Source organism: Podarcis melisellensis, assembly GCF_964234715.1.
Source record: "Podarcis melisellensis genome assembly, chromosome: 3".
Taxonomy (NCBI): domain Eukaryota; kingdom Metazoa; phylum Chordata; class Lepidosauria; order Squamata; family Lacertidae; genus Podarcis; species Podarcis melisellensis.
In genome coordinates this window covers 44,509,876-44,529,159 of record NC_138530.1, presented here as the reverse complement: position 1 = coordinate 44,529,159, position 19,284 = coordinate 44,509,876, and the positions used below count along the sequence as shown (strand labels likewise).

Genomic DNA, 19,284 nt, shown 5'->3' with positions numbered 1-19,284 from the left:
AGAAAAAAGTGTGGCAGGTTCTTATCAGAGATGTTTGCAGATGACATAACACACACACACACACACAAATATATTTTCCATTTAATAATATAAATTCATATCCTTATTATCCACTTAACCTCCCTGGCTCTTTAGAGCCTATCGACCTCCTTCCCTCCCACCTCATGGCTTTCAAAATTAACCTTTATATCATTGCATTTTGTACGTTTTCCAATTCTAATTACACTCATTACAAAATAGCTCAAGATTTAAATAAATATAGAAAGGTAAAAAACTTCTCATTACAAATCTTCAGACAACCCTGTTAGTGATGTTAACTGCTTACAATAATCTTTCAGATATCATATAAATTTACTCCAGTCCTTTTGTAATACTTGATCATGCTGGTTTTGGAATTTTCCTGTCAGCTTCCCCAGTTCTGCAAAGTCCATCATCTTCATCTGCCACTCTCCCTTTATTGGTACTTCTTGTTGTTTCAATTTTTGGGCTAAGAGATTTCTTGCCGCAGTTGTTGCATACATAAACATTCTTTTATCTTCCCTTGGCATCTCTTCACCCACTATACCCAATAAAAAAGGGTTCTGGTTTTTTAACAAAAGTATTTTTAAATATTTTCTTTAACTCATTATATACCATTTCCCAGGAAGCCTTTACCTCTTTACAAGTCCACCACATGTGGTAGAAGATCCCTTCCCTTTCTTTACTTTTCTAGCACTTATTGGTTCTTATCTTGTACATTTTAGCAAGTTTAGCTGGTTTTAAATACCATCTACATCATTTTCATAACATTTTCTTTAAGTGCACTGCATGGAGTAAGCAGATGACACAGTCTTAACAGTGCAACTGTTTTGCCCAAGTCTGCATGGAGTTTGACTTCACCATCAGCCTCACAAAGACCTAACATCTTGGGTCAGGATGTCACCAAGAATCCACAACATTGGACTAGTGGCCACCTGCTTGAGGTGGTAGACAATTTTTTCTACCTGGGCTCCACCATAACCAACAACCTTTCCATTGACACTGAGCTGGACGAGACTATTTGTAAGGCAATTGCAGTAGGAATATGGGAGAATGTGATGCTAATGACCAATACCAAGATCAAGGTCTACGAGGCTTGAGTGTTAAGCTTTATGGGTTTTTTTTTAATTATATTTTTATTGGTTTACAAATACAAAAAAAGAAAACAGAATTGTACATCCAAGCTTCTTAATTTCCTCTTAATTCCATTCTTTTGACTTCCCTCAATTTGTCTGAACTTCCTTCATTTTATAACTTTTAACACAATCCTACTTATTATTAATTATTCTGGTAGCTTCAATTCATTATTTATACTTATTTTTAGATTTTCACATCACAGAGTTTCCTTAAAGCTTACAAACATAATCTGGTTATCACTTAGTTTTTGCAAATATTGAATAAACTTCTCCCAATCTTCTGTAAATCTTTGATCTCGTCGATTCCGAATCCTTCTTATCATCCTGTCCAATTCTGCATAGTCCATCATTTTGGCTCTCCAATCTTCTATCGTAGGCATCTCCTCTTGTTTCCATTTCTGGGCCATCAATATTCTTGCTGCAGTCGCTGCATATAAAAATAACTTCTCTTTCTTGTTTATCTCATTCCCTGTAATACCAAGTAAAAATGCTTCTGGTATCTTAGTAAATGTGTATTTCAACATTTTCTTCAATTCATTATAAATCATTTCCCAGAAGCATTTTACCTTCTTACACTCCCACCACATATGAAAGAAAGTGCCTTCCTTTTCTTTACATTTCCAACATTTGTTACTTATCTTATACATTTTTGCTAACTTTACGGGGGTTATATACCATCGATAAATCATCTTCATAACATTTTCTTTTATAGCAGTACATGCAGTGAATCTTAAACCATCTTTCCACAGTCTTTCCCATTCCTCCATTTGTATATTATGTCCTATATCTTTGGCCCAATCAATCATCACACATTTTACCTCCTCATCCTTCGTATACCATTCCAGCAATATCTTGTACATTTTTGCTAAAATCTTACAGTCATTATTTAATATGTCAGTCTGAAATTTGGATTCTTTATCAGCAAAGCCCCTTTCATTTAAATCTTTTCTAAACATCTCATTAATTTGAAAAAAAATGCAGCCAGTCATTCACATAATTCTTAACTTCTTCAAATGGTCTCATTTTCCATTTTCCTTCACTTTTACATATCAATTTCTTATATGTTACCCAACCCCCTGTCATATTGACTTTCTTCACGCTCATCGCTTCCAGCGGTGATAACCAATAAAGAGTTTTTTGTTCCAACAGATTTTTGTATCTTTTCCATACTTCAATCAAGGACCTTCTTATAATGTGATTTTCAAAACCTTTGTGGACCCGTTTCTTATCATACCACAAATACGCGTGCCACCCAAATCTATTATCAAAACCTTCTAAGTCTAACACATCCGTATCTTGTAATTTTATCCATTCCTTTAACCAACAGAGGCAAGATGCTTCATAATATAATTTCAGGTCTGGCAGGGCGAAGCCTCCTCTTTCTTTTGCATCTGTTAAAATCTTAAATTTTATCCCCGGCTTCTTACCCTGCCAGATATACCTTGAAATTTCTCTTTGCCAGTTTTTAAAAATTGCTGCCCCCTTGATTACTGGAACTGTTTGGAATAAAAATAACATCTTTGGTAGCACATTCATTTTTATTGTAATTCTTCCCCCAAAAGAAAGTTTCATTCTTCCCCATACCTCAAGGTCCCTTTTAATCTTATTCCATGTTGGAACATAATTGTTCTGAAACAAGTCAATACTCCTGGGGGTTAACCAAACCCCTAAATATTTTACTTTCTTAACCACTTCTATCTCAGTTTGCTGCTGTAGTCTATTAACTAACTCCTGATTAGTATTTTGAATAATTGCTTTGGTTTTTTTCTTATTCAACATAAATCCTGCCAATTGTCCAAACTTATCAATTTCTTTCAATACTTCTGATACTGTATTCTTAGGATCTTCCAAGGTTAATACCAAATCATCTGCGAAAGCTTTAACCTTATATTCCTTTCTGCCCAGCTTTACCCCTTTAATTTGCTCATTACTCCTGATTGCCCTTAAAACACTTATAAGACTGCAATGAACAACAATGGTGATAAAGGACATCCCTGTCTTGTGCCCTTGGTTATCTTTATATTTTCCGTCGTCACATTATTTACTATCAATTTAGCTCTTTGGTCCATGTATATAGCCTTAATACCATTTAAAAACATTTGCCCTATTCCCATCATTTCAAATTTTTTTAACATAAATTCCCAAGAGATATTGTCAAAAGCCTTCTCAGCGTCAACAAATATTAACATAGCTTGTTTGTCATTTTTAACATTCAGATATTCCATCACATTAATTATATTTCTAATATTATCCTTCATTTGTCTGCCCGGCAGGAAACCCGCCTGATCTTTGTGTATTAACTCCTTCAAAACTTTCTTCAATCTGTTTGCTAATATGTTTGCAAATAACTTATAATCATGAGTGTTAAGCTTTATGAAAGTGAGTCATGGCAACTTGCACCCACCAGGAACGAAACCTCAGGAAGATTTTGGGCATCACATGGCAGGACAGTCTCAAACAAAGATGTACTCTTCCAAGCCCACATTCCCTGCATGTTTGCACTTTTGTCTCAGTGTCATCTATGCTGGCTTCATCTTCTGCATATAGTGGAAGATAGCAGGATTGACAAGCACATGCTCTACAGCAGGCATGGCCAAACTTGGCCCACCTGTTTTGGGACTACAAGTCCCATCATCCCTAGCTAACAGGACCAGTTGTCAGGGATGATGGGAATTGTACTACCAAAATATCTGGAGGGCCAAGTCTGGCCATGGCTGCTCTACGGGGAGCTGGCTTAAGGCACCAGGCCTGTTGGCAGACCAACTCTGCATTATAAATATGTATTTTTTATTGTTTATGCAATCTGCCCAGAGAACTTGGCTGTATGGGTGATTTATAAATTTAATATATCATTATTATCATCTATGTTACCTGTTTCTTTTCCTCTGAACCCGTATGTGGGAAACTGCTACTGATAGCTTTTGAGGTTATGTAAATAAATCTAAGATGAAACAAATAAACTGTTTTTATCTATGGAAGAGTGATTATCTAAGTCTTCTGAATGATATCTCATATGCTATCTAGGGCAATCCAGAATTCATTGAACAGGGAAGACATAGATTTACTTATTATAATTTCAAAGTACACAGGAATGAGATTCTAAAATTATTTTTGTTGGCCAGAAGGAGCCTTTGTGAATATATAACTCTGTTTATTTGGAGTATTTTAGCAATACCCCATTTTTTAAAAATTAATCTCAAATATCAGATGTGCAGAGCTTCCTTCTCCCACTAACACAGAGGAAATGAAAATCCCTGGAGTACTAGAAACAGGCATATTTGACAACATCATCAGCTAAATGACTTGTCTTTCAAGCACTGATACTGTCCTATACAAGATACTAAATTAATTACCAAATTAGGATTGTCTCCAGACAAAACTTTAAAAACTGCTTCACACTTTTGGCTATTCAAGTTTTTACTGAAAACCTTTCTAAATGTCTGTGGTATATTTGCCATAATCATGGCATAAATGAAAGCCAACTGCACTTTGTACACCAGCAGCCTGTCATCTTGTTTACTTTTTCTTAATAGCACAATAAAACTTACTTCTATTGAGCATTTGAGCCAATGATATTATAGCAAGTAGTCTGTTGCTGTTAATAACTTTGATATTCTACTTGGACAATAATGGAATAACTGAGTTTTAGATTTGATTGGATCAGTTTTTCAGGGAGTGTAGTATAAATTTGATTTACTCAGCAGCAGACCTCAGAGTGTTCAGGAAAGTCAGAGACAATCAATTCAATAATTTGCTTGTTTGATCTGCATACACCTTTTATGGTTCTTGACCACATGTGTGTTTCATTCACAAAATTACTTCATAATCAAATTTACTACAAACTTTAATTTATCAATATAGGATCAAGTACTAGTTACATATTCTTCAGGTATTCTCCATTTTATTTATATTTCATAACAACATATCTGTTTCCTTAAAGCCAAGTTTTTGTCTGATATACTGAATTATTGGAACTCAATTTTCCAGACTTTAAATAATATCTTTCAAAAATATGGTCAAGTTAATATTTTCTATTTGATCCAATATCTTTTGTAATAATTTTCATATTTCACACTAAGCAACAGGAAAGAGTAGTTCAGCGAGGTAAAAACAATACACATTTAAAGGAGAAATTACCATATAATGGTAGAATTCTTAATCTTATAGAAAGCTGGAGATAATCGTGTCAAAAATGTGCCTTGCATTTCAGCAAAGCTTGAATTAATCGACTCAGAGAAATGCTAGATAGAATCGAGCCCAAGATGAGTAGCAGTTCCTGAAGAAAGAGTTAGTAATGGCGCAATTTCAAACTATTCAAATGAGAGGGAAAATGGAAGAAATTTGTAAACGTGTGGCTGTGGAGTCACATGGATTACTATATCTGCTTTGGAGCACTGCATCTTAAGAAAAAATCTCTGCAACTGTTTCTGAGGAGGGCAACAAAGACTACCTGATATGTGGAAAACAGGCCCTATGAGGAAAGACAGAAGGAGCAAGATAAGTTTACCCTGAAGAAGAGCAGATGGAACCAGGCAGGAGAGCACCCTTCAAATACCTAAAGGGCTGCTGCATAGGAGAAAGACTTGATCTTTGCTACCCCAGAGGCCTGGAAGGAATCCAAAGATGCTCTTCAGGCTGATCCCCTAAACTCGTAACAACGTGAGCAGTTTGACAATTGAAGCCATTCCCTGAACCTTATCTCTTCCTCGCTGGAGGGCTTCATGTAGAGGCAGGACAGCCATCTGTTGAGTATGTTCTAGCTCTGTATTTTCCTGCATTTGAGCAGGGATATGGGCCAAATAATGTACAAGCCCCCTCCAACTCAGTAAGACTGTAGTCTTTAGGAAATCAGGGAAACCTACTTCATACCAGCAGACCAATGAAAAGCTTTGGTGCTCCAGGCAGCCTGGCCTTTCCTGTTTTTTGGGTATGGGGGAGTAAATGGTCAATAGGGGATTTTATCACCATAACAATACAACTTCTGTTTTTTAATGTATTGCACTTTATTGATTTGACTTATTGATTTTTATGCTTTGTAAGCTGTCCTGGTGGCTTTTATATCCATGTTTGGAGGCGTATGCATTTCAAAAAGAAATCAATCTAAAACACAATGCCTTCATTTAATCCATTTGCCTATGAGAGGCGCAATCTGAGAGCACCATATTACAGTTAAAGAGAGGGCCTTTGTTTAGCTAAAACAAGTGTCATAAATGAGAGCCAAAAGAGAAAGAGAGAGTTAAGGCTGTGGTTGATATGAAAAGCAGTGAATATACAGTGGTACCTTGGGTTACATATGCTTCAGGTTACAGACTCCACTAACCCAGAAATAGTACCTCGGGTTAAGAACTTTGCTTCAGGATGAGAACAGAAATTGTGCTCCGGCGGCATGGCAGCAGTGGGAGGCCCCATTAGCTAAAGTGGTGCTTCAGGTTAAGAACAGTTTCAGGTTAAGAACAGACCTCCAGAATGAATTAAGTACTTAACCCGAGGTACCACTATATAGTTGATAATATTAAGACAAATATTCGAGTGTAACATGTCTATTTCAATATATTGTGGTGATCTGTTGTGGAACAACCCCATTGAAGAAGATAACAGTGCTTAGATAGACCCTGTTGCTGGTTGCAAACGGCCCCCAAGGGTTCAAGCTGCAAGACCCCCAAAATGTAGGTCTGCCACTGTAAGTTTGTTCATGCAACTCTATTTAAGAATGCAGTCCTAAACATGCCTATTACAGGCTTACACCATTCCCCAATGAACTCAGAGGAACTTACTCCCACCGGCCCAGCCAGCCTATCCAAAGGTGAGAGAAGATGAGAGTTGTAATGTCACAAAATCTGAAGTCACAAGTTCCTCACCTCTGCTTTTTTAAACTTCCTGTTGTATTTATCTAAATATGAGTTTGAACCCCTGGTCAGTAATAAATGTTCTTGACCGGCTATGTTAGTTCAAACCATCTCTTTTCCATATAAGGATGCACTCCACTCCTTACATACAAGCAGACATCTCACCACTTTTGGGCTTTGGTATTCCATACTGGAACATTATATTAATGAGAATATGTGTTACTAATTTTCTTTAACTTCCAGAATTTGTTCTGTTTTCGCTGATTATTATTTTTTTTAGAAAAGGATATCGCTGAGGTTTGCAGGGGAGATTCATGTGCCCCCCTTAAGCTCAATGCCCCCTTAGTGCAGTATTTTCAAGATCTCATGGAACCTTCGGAAATTACATCCTATTGTATATGATATTATGTTACCTTGGGTTGTGCAAATGAACATGCCTCTCAAGATCACAAATGGGAAAAAGGTGGTGTACTTTGTTTCCTTGAAACCTTATAAGCAGAGGTTAGATGCCCATCTGTCATGTATGATATAGTTGAGATTCCTACACTGCAGGGGTTAGACTAGATGACCCTTGAGGTCCCTTTCAACTCTACAATGCTGTGATTCAAATATCTATTTTGGCCCCAAGCGAGAATTTGGTTTCTGGGAAGTGGTTTTCTCCCCTAATTTTGTCTTTAAACTGAAACAATTCATGAATTATAAGAGCCATGACCTTTTTTCTAAAAATATGGCTTGAAAGTACATTTATGTGCAATATACAGAGCCTAACTTTTGGATAGACAGGTTCTCAAATGAAATGAATTGTAGCTCTTCAAAGAAAAGATAGGCATTGCATATAAATGTTACTAATGAGTACAATGAAAAAAACCTGTTTTCAATCTGCATATTTCAGAAACAATGGAAATTAATATCAAAGCAATTTTAGCTAACTAAACTGAACCAAAATATACGGGGGGGGGAGTATTTTGGTAGAAGTGACATTTATGTTCACCAATATTTTTAAATATGAATACACGGGAAACAAAGTACAACTGAACAATAAGGTTTAAATTGCATTCACTCTTTTTGTTTTGCTTACTTTTTCCAATGTGGTGCTCAACTCTGACTTTCAAGTTCATTCAGATGCAGCAGGGTCGTTGGGTTTTGGGGTCTACTTTCGTGGCCAGTGGTGTGCTGAAAAATGGCCCCCAGACTGGCATGGCCAGTCCATTACTCGGGACCTTACATTTTTGGAGTTCTTCCCTATTGTGGTGGCTGTACACCTGTGGGCAGACCAATTCCGCAACCACAGGGTATGTTTCAATACCGATAACCAAGCAGTCGTAGCGGTTCTCTCTAGGCAGTCCGCTCGGTCGTCCAGAGTGGGAAACCTATTACGATCCTTTGTCTTGTTGTGCCTGGAACAGAATATAGGTTTTTCAGCCAAATTCGTGCCCGGCATTAATAACGACATTGCGGATGCTCTATCTCGTTTCCAGATGGAGCGCTTCCGCTTATTAGCGCCGGATGTGGAGCAATCATCGATGCCTTTCCCGGAGCACCTCTGGAGGATTGGGAGCGAGAAATTATGAAGGGAGTATTCGGGGCTGTAGCCCCATCCACGATGAGGTCGTACGGGAAGGCTTGGGCCGATTTCTTAGGTTTCGCATGAGCTTGCCTGGCTCAAGTCATCGCGCTACCCCCACTACCAGGGAGGTCCTCCACTACCTGGCGCACCTGAAGGACTTAGGCAGGGCCCCAAAAACGCTTAATATCCAGTCCGCAGGGATTTCATACTTTTGTAAAGCCTTTTTTGAAACCGACCCGTGTACGGCATTCATTGTGCGTAAAACGCTAGAGGGATGGCGCAGGCAGCACCCCCGCAGCTCGGACAGGAGGCAGCCCATTACATATGATTTACTGACACGGATACACAAATCACTGCGAACTATATGCTGGTCGAAGTACGAGGCGCGCCTATTCTCGGCCGCGTATTCCATATCTTTCTTTGGTGCTCTACGCGTGGGCGAGGTGGTCTGCGAAGGAGGGGGCACCCACTCGCAGAGGGGTGTGTTAATGAGTGATCTGACCCTCTCTGGAGACGACCTCATTGTCCGGGTGCGGAGCTCAAAGACGGATCAGCAGGGCAAGGGGGCCCTAATTCGGCTCCCAGCAGTTCACAGTAAAGGCCCCTGTCCAGTGAGGGATATGCGGCGTTTCTTGTACCTGAGGCCGAAAGGACCCGGCCCACTTCTGTTGCACGCAGATGGATCCCCCCTGACTAGGCATCAATTCACCAGGGTGATGAGGTCGGCATTGTCGGCAGGTGGTTTACCGCCACTCGAGTTTGCAGCCCATTCCTTCCGTATTGGAGCGGCCACCGCAGCGGTGCACATGGGGCTTTCCACCGAAAGGATAAAAGAATTGGGGAGGTGGAAATCTAATGCGTATAAGGCTTATGTCAGAAACAATTTATGACTAGGACTGCTACCCCTGACCTCTGTTCCCCTGTCCATTTACCTTGCAGATCCCAGGAGAGTGCGCATTTGGTTGGTGGGCCACAGTATTGTTCACTGGGCCAGGAATCGTGCCTTGAGTTCTGGAATGGGCAGCAACTTGAGTTTACCTGCTAACGTGGAACTGGTTTGGATAGCGCGTAGAGGGATGCGCTGGAGTGAATTCAAACCAGTGGTGATGGCGAGGGCCGCGGTTGATGGGCCGCCCGATGCCCTGGTGATTCAGTTGGATCCCAGGAGAGTGCGCATTTGGTTGGTGGGCCACAGTATTGTTCACTGGGCCAGGAATCGTGCCTTGAGTTCTGGAATGGGCAGCAACCTGAGTTTACCTGCTAACGTGGAACTGGTTTGGATAGCGCGTAGAGGGATGCGCTGGAGTGAATTCAAACCAGTGGTGATGGCGAGGGCTGCGGTTGATGGGCCGCCCGATGCCCTGGTGATTCAGTTGGGTGAGAATGATCTGGCTTACCGTAAAGCCATTGATCTGAGATGGAACATTTTCGACGATTTGTCCGAGCTGGTGGCAACATATCCAAATATCACTATTTTATGGTCCTCGTTGCTGGAGAGGAGGACATGGCGGGATTGTGCGAGCCCAGTGGGGGTCAACAAGGCTAGAAAAGTTTTAGAGCGGGCAGTTGGACGTAGAGTGGCAGCCCTGGGCAGGTGCGTCATAGGGCACCCAGGCATTCAATTCAGCAACGAGGCCCTCTACAGAAAGGATGGTGTGCATCTTTCTGATGCTGGAAGCGATATTTGGTTGGATGACATTATGTCAGGGATTAGGAGTTGGTTGCAGGTTTGAAGGTATTGGCGGCGAGCTCCGCTCGGGTGGCGGTTAGGCATTGGCTGGGGGTTCAATTGTTATGTAAATGGATCGGGGGGAAGGTACGCCATCACCTTCCCCAAGAAAAGGGGTAGTCCGGTAAAGGACTCCGGGGGGCGTTGTCTTGTCCGAAACCTGGGAAGGTAAGGGCCTCCGGCACGCCCCCGAGCGGTGACACCCGTGGGATCCTAGTTGGCGTACTTCAGCAGGACCCCCCACGGTTCGTGTTAACCCATCCCGGTCACCATGCCGGGTAGTGGATAGGTGCCAATGCCTAAGGCCAATACCTTCAATTCTCTAATCAATAAAGTTGTGGCCTTTTCATGCCCAATTAACTTAATCAACGTCTCCTGTGTCTTTATTTCTGGGGGGGGAGGGGTATTGACACGCAATCCTGATTCATATTTTGTTTAATGCAATGTCAAAATTAACCAATCTGATTATGAGAGTGCTTTCTACTGATGCATACCTGTGTGATATGAAAAATCTGGTCTCTCTTTATATTCAGGCATTGCCTCACTCTGGGGAGAAAAAGTAGGTTTTCATGTTCTGTTGTTTATTTCTGTTTTCCTTTTGTGTTGATTTATCAAAGTATAAAGTGGAGGTTATTGCTGCAACTAGGGAGATGGAGAGGGCCTTGCCTGTGGGAAGGCTATTTCAAATAAAAATGGATGTGTGCAAAAGTGCATAAAAAAAAGCCTGAAGTTTCAGAAGTGATAAGGTGCTTTCTTACTGATTTTAGCTGCACATCAAAACCAAGGCACCCCTGCTGTCCCACAATGGCATTGCAGTAGAGTACAACTGAGGAAGAATATATGCATTCTTTTGTCAAAAGGTAACTGTAGCATATGCAAGCAATTCTTAAACGTTTTGTGATCTGAGAAGAAGGGACTCTGTTAATTGGCTGTCCTGTTGTGTGGAGATTCTTTGAATGTGCTCTCTGTGGAAAATGAGAATGAGTCAAACAACTTGTGTAGGGGGGAAATAAAAACTTGTTCACATGGGGTGGTTTTTTTTGTTTTTTTCTTTTGTTTTTGCATAAGAACCTACAGGTATAGGCATCTTCTGAGATTCATAGACTGCACCATTGCTGAGATGTGCAAGTCCTACCTTAATATCAGAAGCAGCCAGGAAAGACGTATGAGCCAGTTGCACCTCATTTCTGTATGAGCCAGCCCTAGGACTCAGGGAAACATTCACATCTATTCCAGTACACATGATATATTTGAATGAGTGTTTGTTAGGCAAAATATGACATTTTGAAGCAAGTTGTCTTGGGAGAGCTAAGGAAAGAGTGAGTGCTTTGTGAAACCGAAGTGAGTGAAAATATTCAGTTAACGTTGTGCTGAAAGAAAGCATATTGAAAGGAATGCAGAATGGCTCCGCTAACTAGTGTGCCATTGCCATTGGGATAGTGTGAGAGGCTATGTGGTGGACTACTGGTGGACTTCCATTTTATTAACAAAAAGTGAGCAGTATACTAGAGATTAAAGGTACCGCTAGTGCTGGCTTTGCTCCTGGAATAACAGGTGGCAGCTCTGCCCAATAGTTCTTATCATTTATGTAAACAATGAGGTCTGGCCACCATCCTTCATGTTTTTGTATTCCCAACAACAGACTCCTGTAATGAAGTCTGAGTGGGGGCTGCTACAGAGGAGTCTTCAGAAGATATTGCTTCTGTAGAACGCTCCACCCACTTACTGATAAGAACTGTTGAGAACATACAGGGCTTGCTTTGTATTAGCTGTTCTATGAATTTTCAGTGCATCCCTAATCCCCTAAATGATCTGGACCATCATATTTTAGAGAACATCTCTTCATATATAAAGGTGTTTACTCACTAAGGAAGTGTCCTGATCAGTATTTGGCATCTATCGGGCAAAAGAACTTACAGCCAAGATATGGAGCCTTTTTTCTTTTAGCGAGTTAAAACACTTTGGATTCAGCTGTATAGCTGCAAATAAAATGTTTTAAGTGTGTTTTAAGTGCAATATACACTGTGACACTAGATGCCGATGGTGAGCCTTATGAAAAATTCAATGTATTTTTAAAAAACGCTTTTTAAAAAAGCATTTTCAGAATGTTTTTTTATCTGTGTGTAGTTTCCACCTTTGTTTGGGTGTGGCATAGTCAAATGCCATCATTATTTTAAAATAAATAAATAAATATTAATTTGAACAAACTGGGTGTAGGAGAAGTTCAAAGCTGCATAACCAGAAATTCTGAACTAGTCTGTTATAGCTAACTTATTCCCCCCTACACTCTATTTGCCAAAAGGATGTCCAACAATCTCATTCCACCTTCTTGTCTGGATTCAACTTCAGTTATGTTCCCAACTGTATTCAAGCCCTAAAGACAATAGCTTGATTGAAGTGCAGGGCATGGTAAATTAAGTAAGTAAAGGTAAAGGTACCCCTGCCCGTACGGGCCAGTCTTGACAGACTCTGGGGTTGTGCGCCCATCTCACTCAAGAGGCCAGGGGCCAGCGCTGTCCGGAGACACTTCCGGGTCACGTGGCCAGCGTGACATCGCTGCTCTGGCGAGCCAGAGCCGCACACGGAAACGCCGTTTACCTTCCCGCTGGTAAGCGGTCCCTATTTATCTACTTGCACCCGGAGGTGCTTTCGAACTGCTAGGTTGGCAGGCGCTAGGACCGAGCAGCGGGAGCGCACCCCACCGCAGGGATTCGAACCGCCGACCTTTCGATCGGCAAGTCCTAGGCGCTGAGGCTTTAACCCACAGCGCCACCTGCGTCCCTAAATTAAGTAAGTAAGTAAGTATTCGGAAATATAACTATGGAAATTAATGGGATGCTTCCAGTCTGCCGGTCTCTGAATCTTTCCAAACAGACCACACTACTGTTGTTGTTGACAACAACCTGACTTACTGAGAACTTATGTCTATAGCCAATCAAGATTTCTCAATTAGCATAAGGATAGCATCAACCAATGTATTTCTGTTTACAAATGCTTTGAACCAGATATTCAGATGTTAAAGGAGCCAGAAATATGCACCCAAAGACTGAAATAATCAGTTCCAATGAACTGTAGTACATGCACACTTAATTTATAATAGAATAAAGACAGTGCTGGGCTGGGAGCCAAACTTCCCATTTTCAAAACCAGTGCTTGGCTGTTATGCTCAAGCAGCAGCAGATTATTAGTCCAGTTCAGCAGAGCTTCTGTGAAGTTTAACTCCTGCATTCTTAAAACGCTGCAACTTTTGCAGCCTGATCCTATGCAAAGTTAGGAATGCATATAAATACATTTAAATCAGTATGTTTTAACTGAAGCCAAAATTTCCAAAGGTTTGCACCTGTACTTTAAGTGACTCGTCTGCACTGGGAAACTTGTTCTAAATACTGTATAAATCAATTCTGCTGTTTCTGCACAGGGGCATATGCTACTTAGAAACAAGAACTAAGCAAATATTTGAAAGAGAGAAATTCTGAACCAGTTTCAACTTCTGAAATATTTTTTGAAAAATTGTTAATGAAGTCAACATTTGAAAAAGACTGCTGGTCCAGTATCATGCAATTTTATGTATTTGCAGAAAGTATTACAGAAGGTGCATTGCAATGTTCTTTGTCTACCTTCCTTTTTCTGTAGCATATATCAGACTTGTGCAAGGTGATTCAATCAGTTATCATGATATGTATGTTCATTTGATCACATTGCTAAAAGCAATGCTTCATACGAATATGTTTTCAGATATATTTAGTTTCGTTTTTTGGTTTTTTTAAATAGCAGGCTTTAAGGATTTGCAATGAGGCATGCAACCTTTCACAAATGAGACCAACAGTAGTAGATCAGACTAAGTTTCCATCTAGTCCAGCATTCCCTTTCTTACAGTGCCCAGACAGATGTTTCTTGGAATCCCATAAGCAGGACATTAAGTAGTAGCCCTTCCCTCACTGTTGCTCCATGAATCCTCCACAAATTTGTTTAATACCCTTTTAAAGCCATGTAAGGCAGTGGCCACTATTACAAGTTTGTGGCTGTAACTTCCATAAATTAATTATGTGTTATGTGAAGAAGTACTTTCCTTTGTTTGTCCTGAATCCTGCTGGCCTACTGCCAATCCATTTCATCAAGTGGATACAAATTCGAGGAGGAAAAATGAACACACACTTTATGCTTATTTTTCAGAGCATCTGCGTTCACAGATCTGTGGGCGCATGCTTGGAAGGTAAGATTAATGCTGGGGCATATTTGCCAGTACGCATTATGAAAGGCATCCAAATATCTGTAAATTTGATGTTTAATTTAGTTCCTCTTCTCGGTCTGTGATGTTGCATAAGCTTCTCATGTAAAGCAAGCTGCCAGACCCTGGCAATCTAACCCTTTACTGAAAAGTCTGCTGTGACAATGCTGTTTCTGCTCGCGGTTTCTTTTAGGGAGAAAAGGAAGGAAGACTCTGCAGTTACTAGTAATAATGAAACTCACTCTGCATATGCACCAGTGCACTTCATTGTTATGCAGTCATTACCTCTGTTGAAAAAATATTCTTTTCTAACCACATATTTCTTTGTCTAGTTATTACACAGTTTAAGTGTGACCAGTGTTATCTTATATAATGTAACTTGCATGCATGTGTATTTACATTTACTTCCCTTGTCTTTTAATATGTGCCTCACCTCACAGTTTCTGTTACCTGGTCCTATCTCATTGCATTCTCCTATAGTTCAGGCTAGATTGTGGTCACCTTATCAGTATCTACCAAATCCCTAGCCTGACATACACATGTCCAGAAATGTCCTTCTTTAAATCTATAATGCACACTTGATCATATGATCAAGGTCTGTTCTTTCTTCCAAAATAGGGAAGAGAAACAAAAAGTCTCAAAGAATATATATGAAAAAGAGCTGTAAAGGCTATTCTGCTTTGAAGAATGAAACATAGGCACATTAACACATAATATGCTAACTAATATGCCCATGCTAATAACACATGCTGATGATTAGCAGACAATAACATGAGTTTTAAAACAAGGGGATATTATTTTGTGATTCAGCCTTCTGCCCTATTATTATACTTCTGTCCTCTGCAATATTTTATTGAGTGCATCTTATTTGATATGTTTAGAAAGATGATAGACCCTATTTTTAAGTTTTCTATCACGGATTAAATTGATTCTTTAAATAAACTGAGAGACAGGCACATTTTCCCTCACCAAGTGGACTTCCTAGTTGTTTATAAAAGATTTATCCTTCAGGGTTCTTTCATCTGCACAGCTATCTTTACTAATAGTGATTCCCCCCCCCCCAAAAAAAAATGCAAAGAAATTTGATTGGGTATCAAATATTCATCTGTGGGAAATGAACAATGTAGAGAGAAATTACAGGCTAGCCCAGCTAGTGGAACAAATACCTGCCAAGAGATTTTTAAATGCTGTACTTCCCATACATTTTGCACGATGTTTAATTGTTAATTATCTTGCAAAATGCAAAGGAGGTTTAACTTTTTAAAAATGTTAATGTACGTGCAGCAGAATTCTGCAGGAAGTACAATTCTAAATGAAGAAGAATATACATTCTGGTCATAGGTAATCTCTTCTGGATGACCTAGATTTGAATAACCTTGATACAGTAATGAGATATGATTGCTTTTCTTTCTTTCTTTCTTTCTTTCTTTCTTTCTTTCTTTCTTTCTTTCTTTCTCTGACAGAAAACATTATACTATAGTGATATAACAATGGAAAGAGATCCTGGGTGCAAAAATTCTCTATGGCATGGGCAGACTAATATGTGCATAGCACATTCCTACAAATAATTCCATCTACATACCACTCTTGTGTAAAGCAAGCACTCTGGTAACAGGTGGTGGTAACAAACATCTCCCATAAGGCTCTCTAAAATGTGGGTGAGTACTAAAGGAATGCACAAGCTTGTCATAAAGATAGGTCTTCAACTAACCATCTCCCAGATATGCTGTGTGTTCTCAAGGCTTTTCATCAGATCATATTGCATCCTGCAAAGTGCAATGCCTTAAGTTCAGAAAAGGACCCAACTTTTATTAACAGGATCAGTATGCTATGAGCTACGGGCCTGTGAGTATGCTACCCAATACAGGCATACCTCACTTTATTGTGCTTTGCTTTATTATTGCATTTCACAGATATTGCTCCTTACAAGGACGCGGGTGCAGCTGCAAGTAGCCTGGCTGCTTCCAGGGGAAGGAAGCAACCTGCCACCGGCACCCCTCTTCTAGCCACAGGAGTGGAGTTGGCTAGGGTTGGAGCTGGGTTTTTCCTCTTCCGCCCAGCAGCAAAGGGTTCCGGGGTTATTAGATTACACCAGTGGTGGCCAAACTTGGCCCTCCAGCTGTTTTGGGACTACAGTTCCCATCATCCCTGACCACTGGTCCTGTTAGCTAGGGATGATGGGAGTTGTAGTCCAAAAACAGCTGGAGGGCCAAGTTTGGCCACGACTGGACTACACAGTGTAGTGTAAATATCTCTGAAGTGTGCCTGTATATTAGATGTTTAAATTCTCTTGCTCAGCTGAAATTCTTATAGTAAAAGAAAAATAATGAGGAATTATTGTAAGTCACATATCAAAATTCCCCTCCCCACATCTTTGTCAGCTCAATTTTCTTAAGAGAGAGAGAGAGAGAGAGAGGTATATATGTTTCTCTTGGCTGATAAAAACCAGCAGAGGGAACAGCTAGCTGGGCCAGGGAGGTGATCGGTGCCTCTTTACGAGAGAGGGTGATCCCTGCCTGTTTGAAGGAGACAGTGGTAAAACCGTTACTTAAGAAACCGTCCCTGGATTCAGAAAACCTAACCAACAAATGGCCAGTTGCTAATCTCCCTTTCCAGAGTAAGGTTCTGTAGCAAGAGTTTGTAGACCAGATCCAGGTGCTTTTGGAAGAAACTGATTTTCTGGATCCATTTCAATTGGGGTTTAGGCTCGGTTTTGGCACAGAAACTGCTCCCGTCGCCCTGTATGATGACCTCTGTTGAGAGAGAGATAAGAGAAACCTGTCCCTGTTAATTCTTCTTGACCTCTCAGCAGTTTTCAATACCATCAGCCATGGTATCCTTCTGGAGCGACTGTCCAAACTAGGGGTGGATGGCACTGCTTTGCGGTGGTTCCAGTTCTACTTGGATGGTTGTTCCCAGAGGATGTTGCTTGGGAAATGCTTTTCAGCCCCGTGGAACCTTCAATGCGTTATGCATAGGGCTGTCTCTGAAGATGGTTTGGGAACTTCACCTAAAGCAAAATTCAGTGGCCAGGTTGCTCGCTGGAGCAAGATGGTTTGAGTATATTACTGATTCTGGTCCGACTACGCTGGCTACCAATTAGTTTCTGTGCCCAATTCATAGTGCTGGTTTTGACCTATAAAGCCTTAAGTGGCTCAGGACCTCAATACCTCAAGGATTCCCTTTTCCATATGAACCTACCCGGACCCTGAGATCATCTTCTGAGGCCCTTCTTCGTGTGCCTCCTCCTTGAGAGGTCTGGAGGGTGGCAACCCGAGAACGGGCCTTCTCTGCAGTGGCTCCCCGTCTGTGGAATGCTCTCCCCAGGGAAGTTTGCCTGGTGCCTCCATTATACACCTTTAGGTGCCAGGCAAAAACATTCCTTTTTAACCAGACCTTTGGTTGATTGACATCCTATGCCATTTTAAAATGTGTTGGGGTTTTTTTGGGGGGGGTTACTGGGTTGTATGTATTTTGTGGTTTTATACTTTGATTTTATTCTGTGAACCACCCTGAGACCTCCAGGTATAGGGCAATATATTAATATTAACAACAACAACAACATACAAAATAAAACCAACAAATTGCTGGGTAAAGATGGCATTCACAGGAGACACCTCAAGGAACTCAAATGTGAAATTGCTGATCTTCTAACAAAAATATGTAGCTTGTCTCTCGGATCAGCTACTGTACCCAAGTACTGGAAAGTAGCCAATATAATGCCCTGAACTCTTGAAAAGGGGTAGAGCAGAAATTGAGTTAGACAATACAAGTCTTCCTGCAAGTGGTAAGCTGACAGCTTGATAACTCTTTGGTTTCCTTCTTCCTTGACTGACTCCACAAGGATTGTTTAAGGCTTTTATGAGAGGCAATAGAAATTTCAGGATAATGGACATAATTTACATTACTTGGTGTCCTTGAAACTATTGCCTCTTAACTGTGGCACACCCTGAGAACTACCATGCATTCTTATTTACCAGGATGTTAAATCCTGTAAACATTCCTTTACTAAAATAAACAGCCAACAGAGCTGCCAAAGATTGGCTCATTTGCGTAACTGAATTAGTTATACTCCTGGCCACCTTTTGATTACAGTATGTATCTTTGTTCTTTGTAGACGTTTTCATAGGTTCCTTTGTTGCAGGTTTCCCTGAAACAATTTCGAAACCTTTGCAAATGCTTTTTCCACCCTTTAAAAACTAGCAGTCATATTTATATTCTAGATAGCTACTAAAAACAAACAAAGCAAAGCAAAAGAGAACTACGGTCTCAGCTGTGAAAGGTGGACCCTGTGGGGTGTGACCCTGTATTGCCATCAGAAAGAAGCCACAGGAAGTTTATTCAACCCCTGTCAAATTTAAATCTGAAATGCGTCTTTGCAAAACGCCATCATGATGTTCATGCTGTATGACAGGCAAGAGTTCATCTTCCCAGTTTCTTTGGAGAAGAGATTAGGAAAGTAAAATATAAATACTAGTAATATACTAGTATATTTATATTTTATAATTTAGTTAAAAGAGAGCATATAAAAACTTAACTGATGATGAAGTATGAGTCACTGGTATCAGAACACTTTATAAGTAAATATTTATTCATAATACATCCATGCTTACAGGTTCCAAATGAAACTGGAGTGTCTTTGTACTAGACTAGATGTTCATTTTGAACATGCCAGAAACCAGCAGTTACCTGAAATAGAAAGGTGAAGTGAGGGACAGCATGTTATCCGTATATTTCATATTGGAACTGAGTTGAAAGCA

At 40.4% G+C, this 19,284-nt stretch overlaps 1 protein-coding gene across 3 annotated transcripts in view; it reads left to right on the top strand.

Moving 5' to 3' along the window:
- The window catches only part of CHRM3 (cholinergic receptor muscarinic 3), a 224,552-nt gene that overhangs the window by 86,176 nt on the left and 119,092 nt on the right, over positions 1-19,284 (top strand). The gene's annotated exons all lie outside the window — the stretch shown is intronic.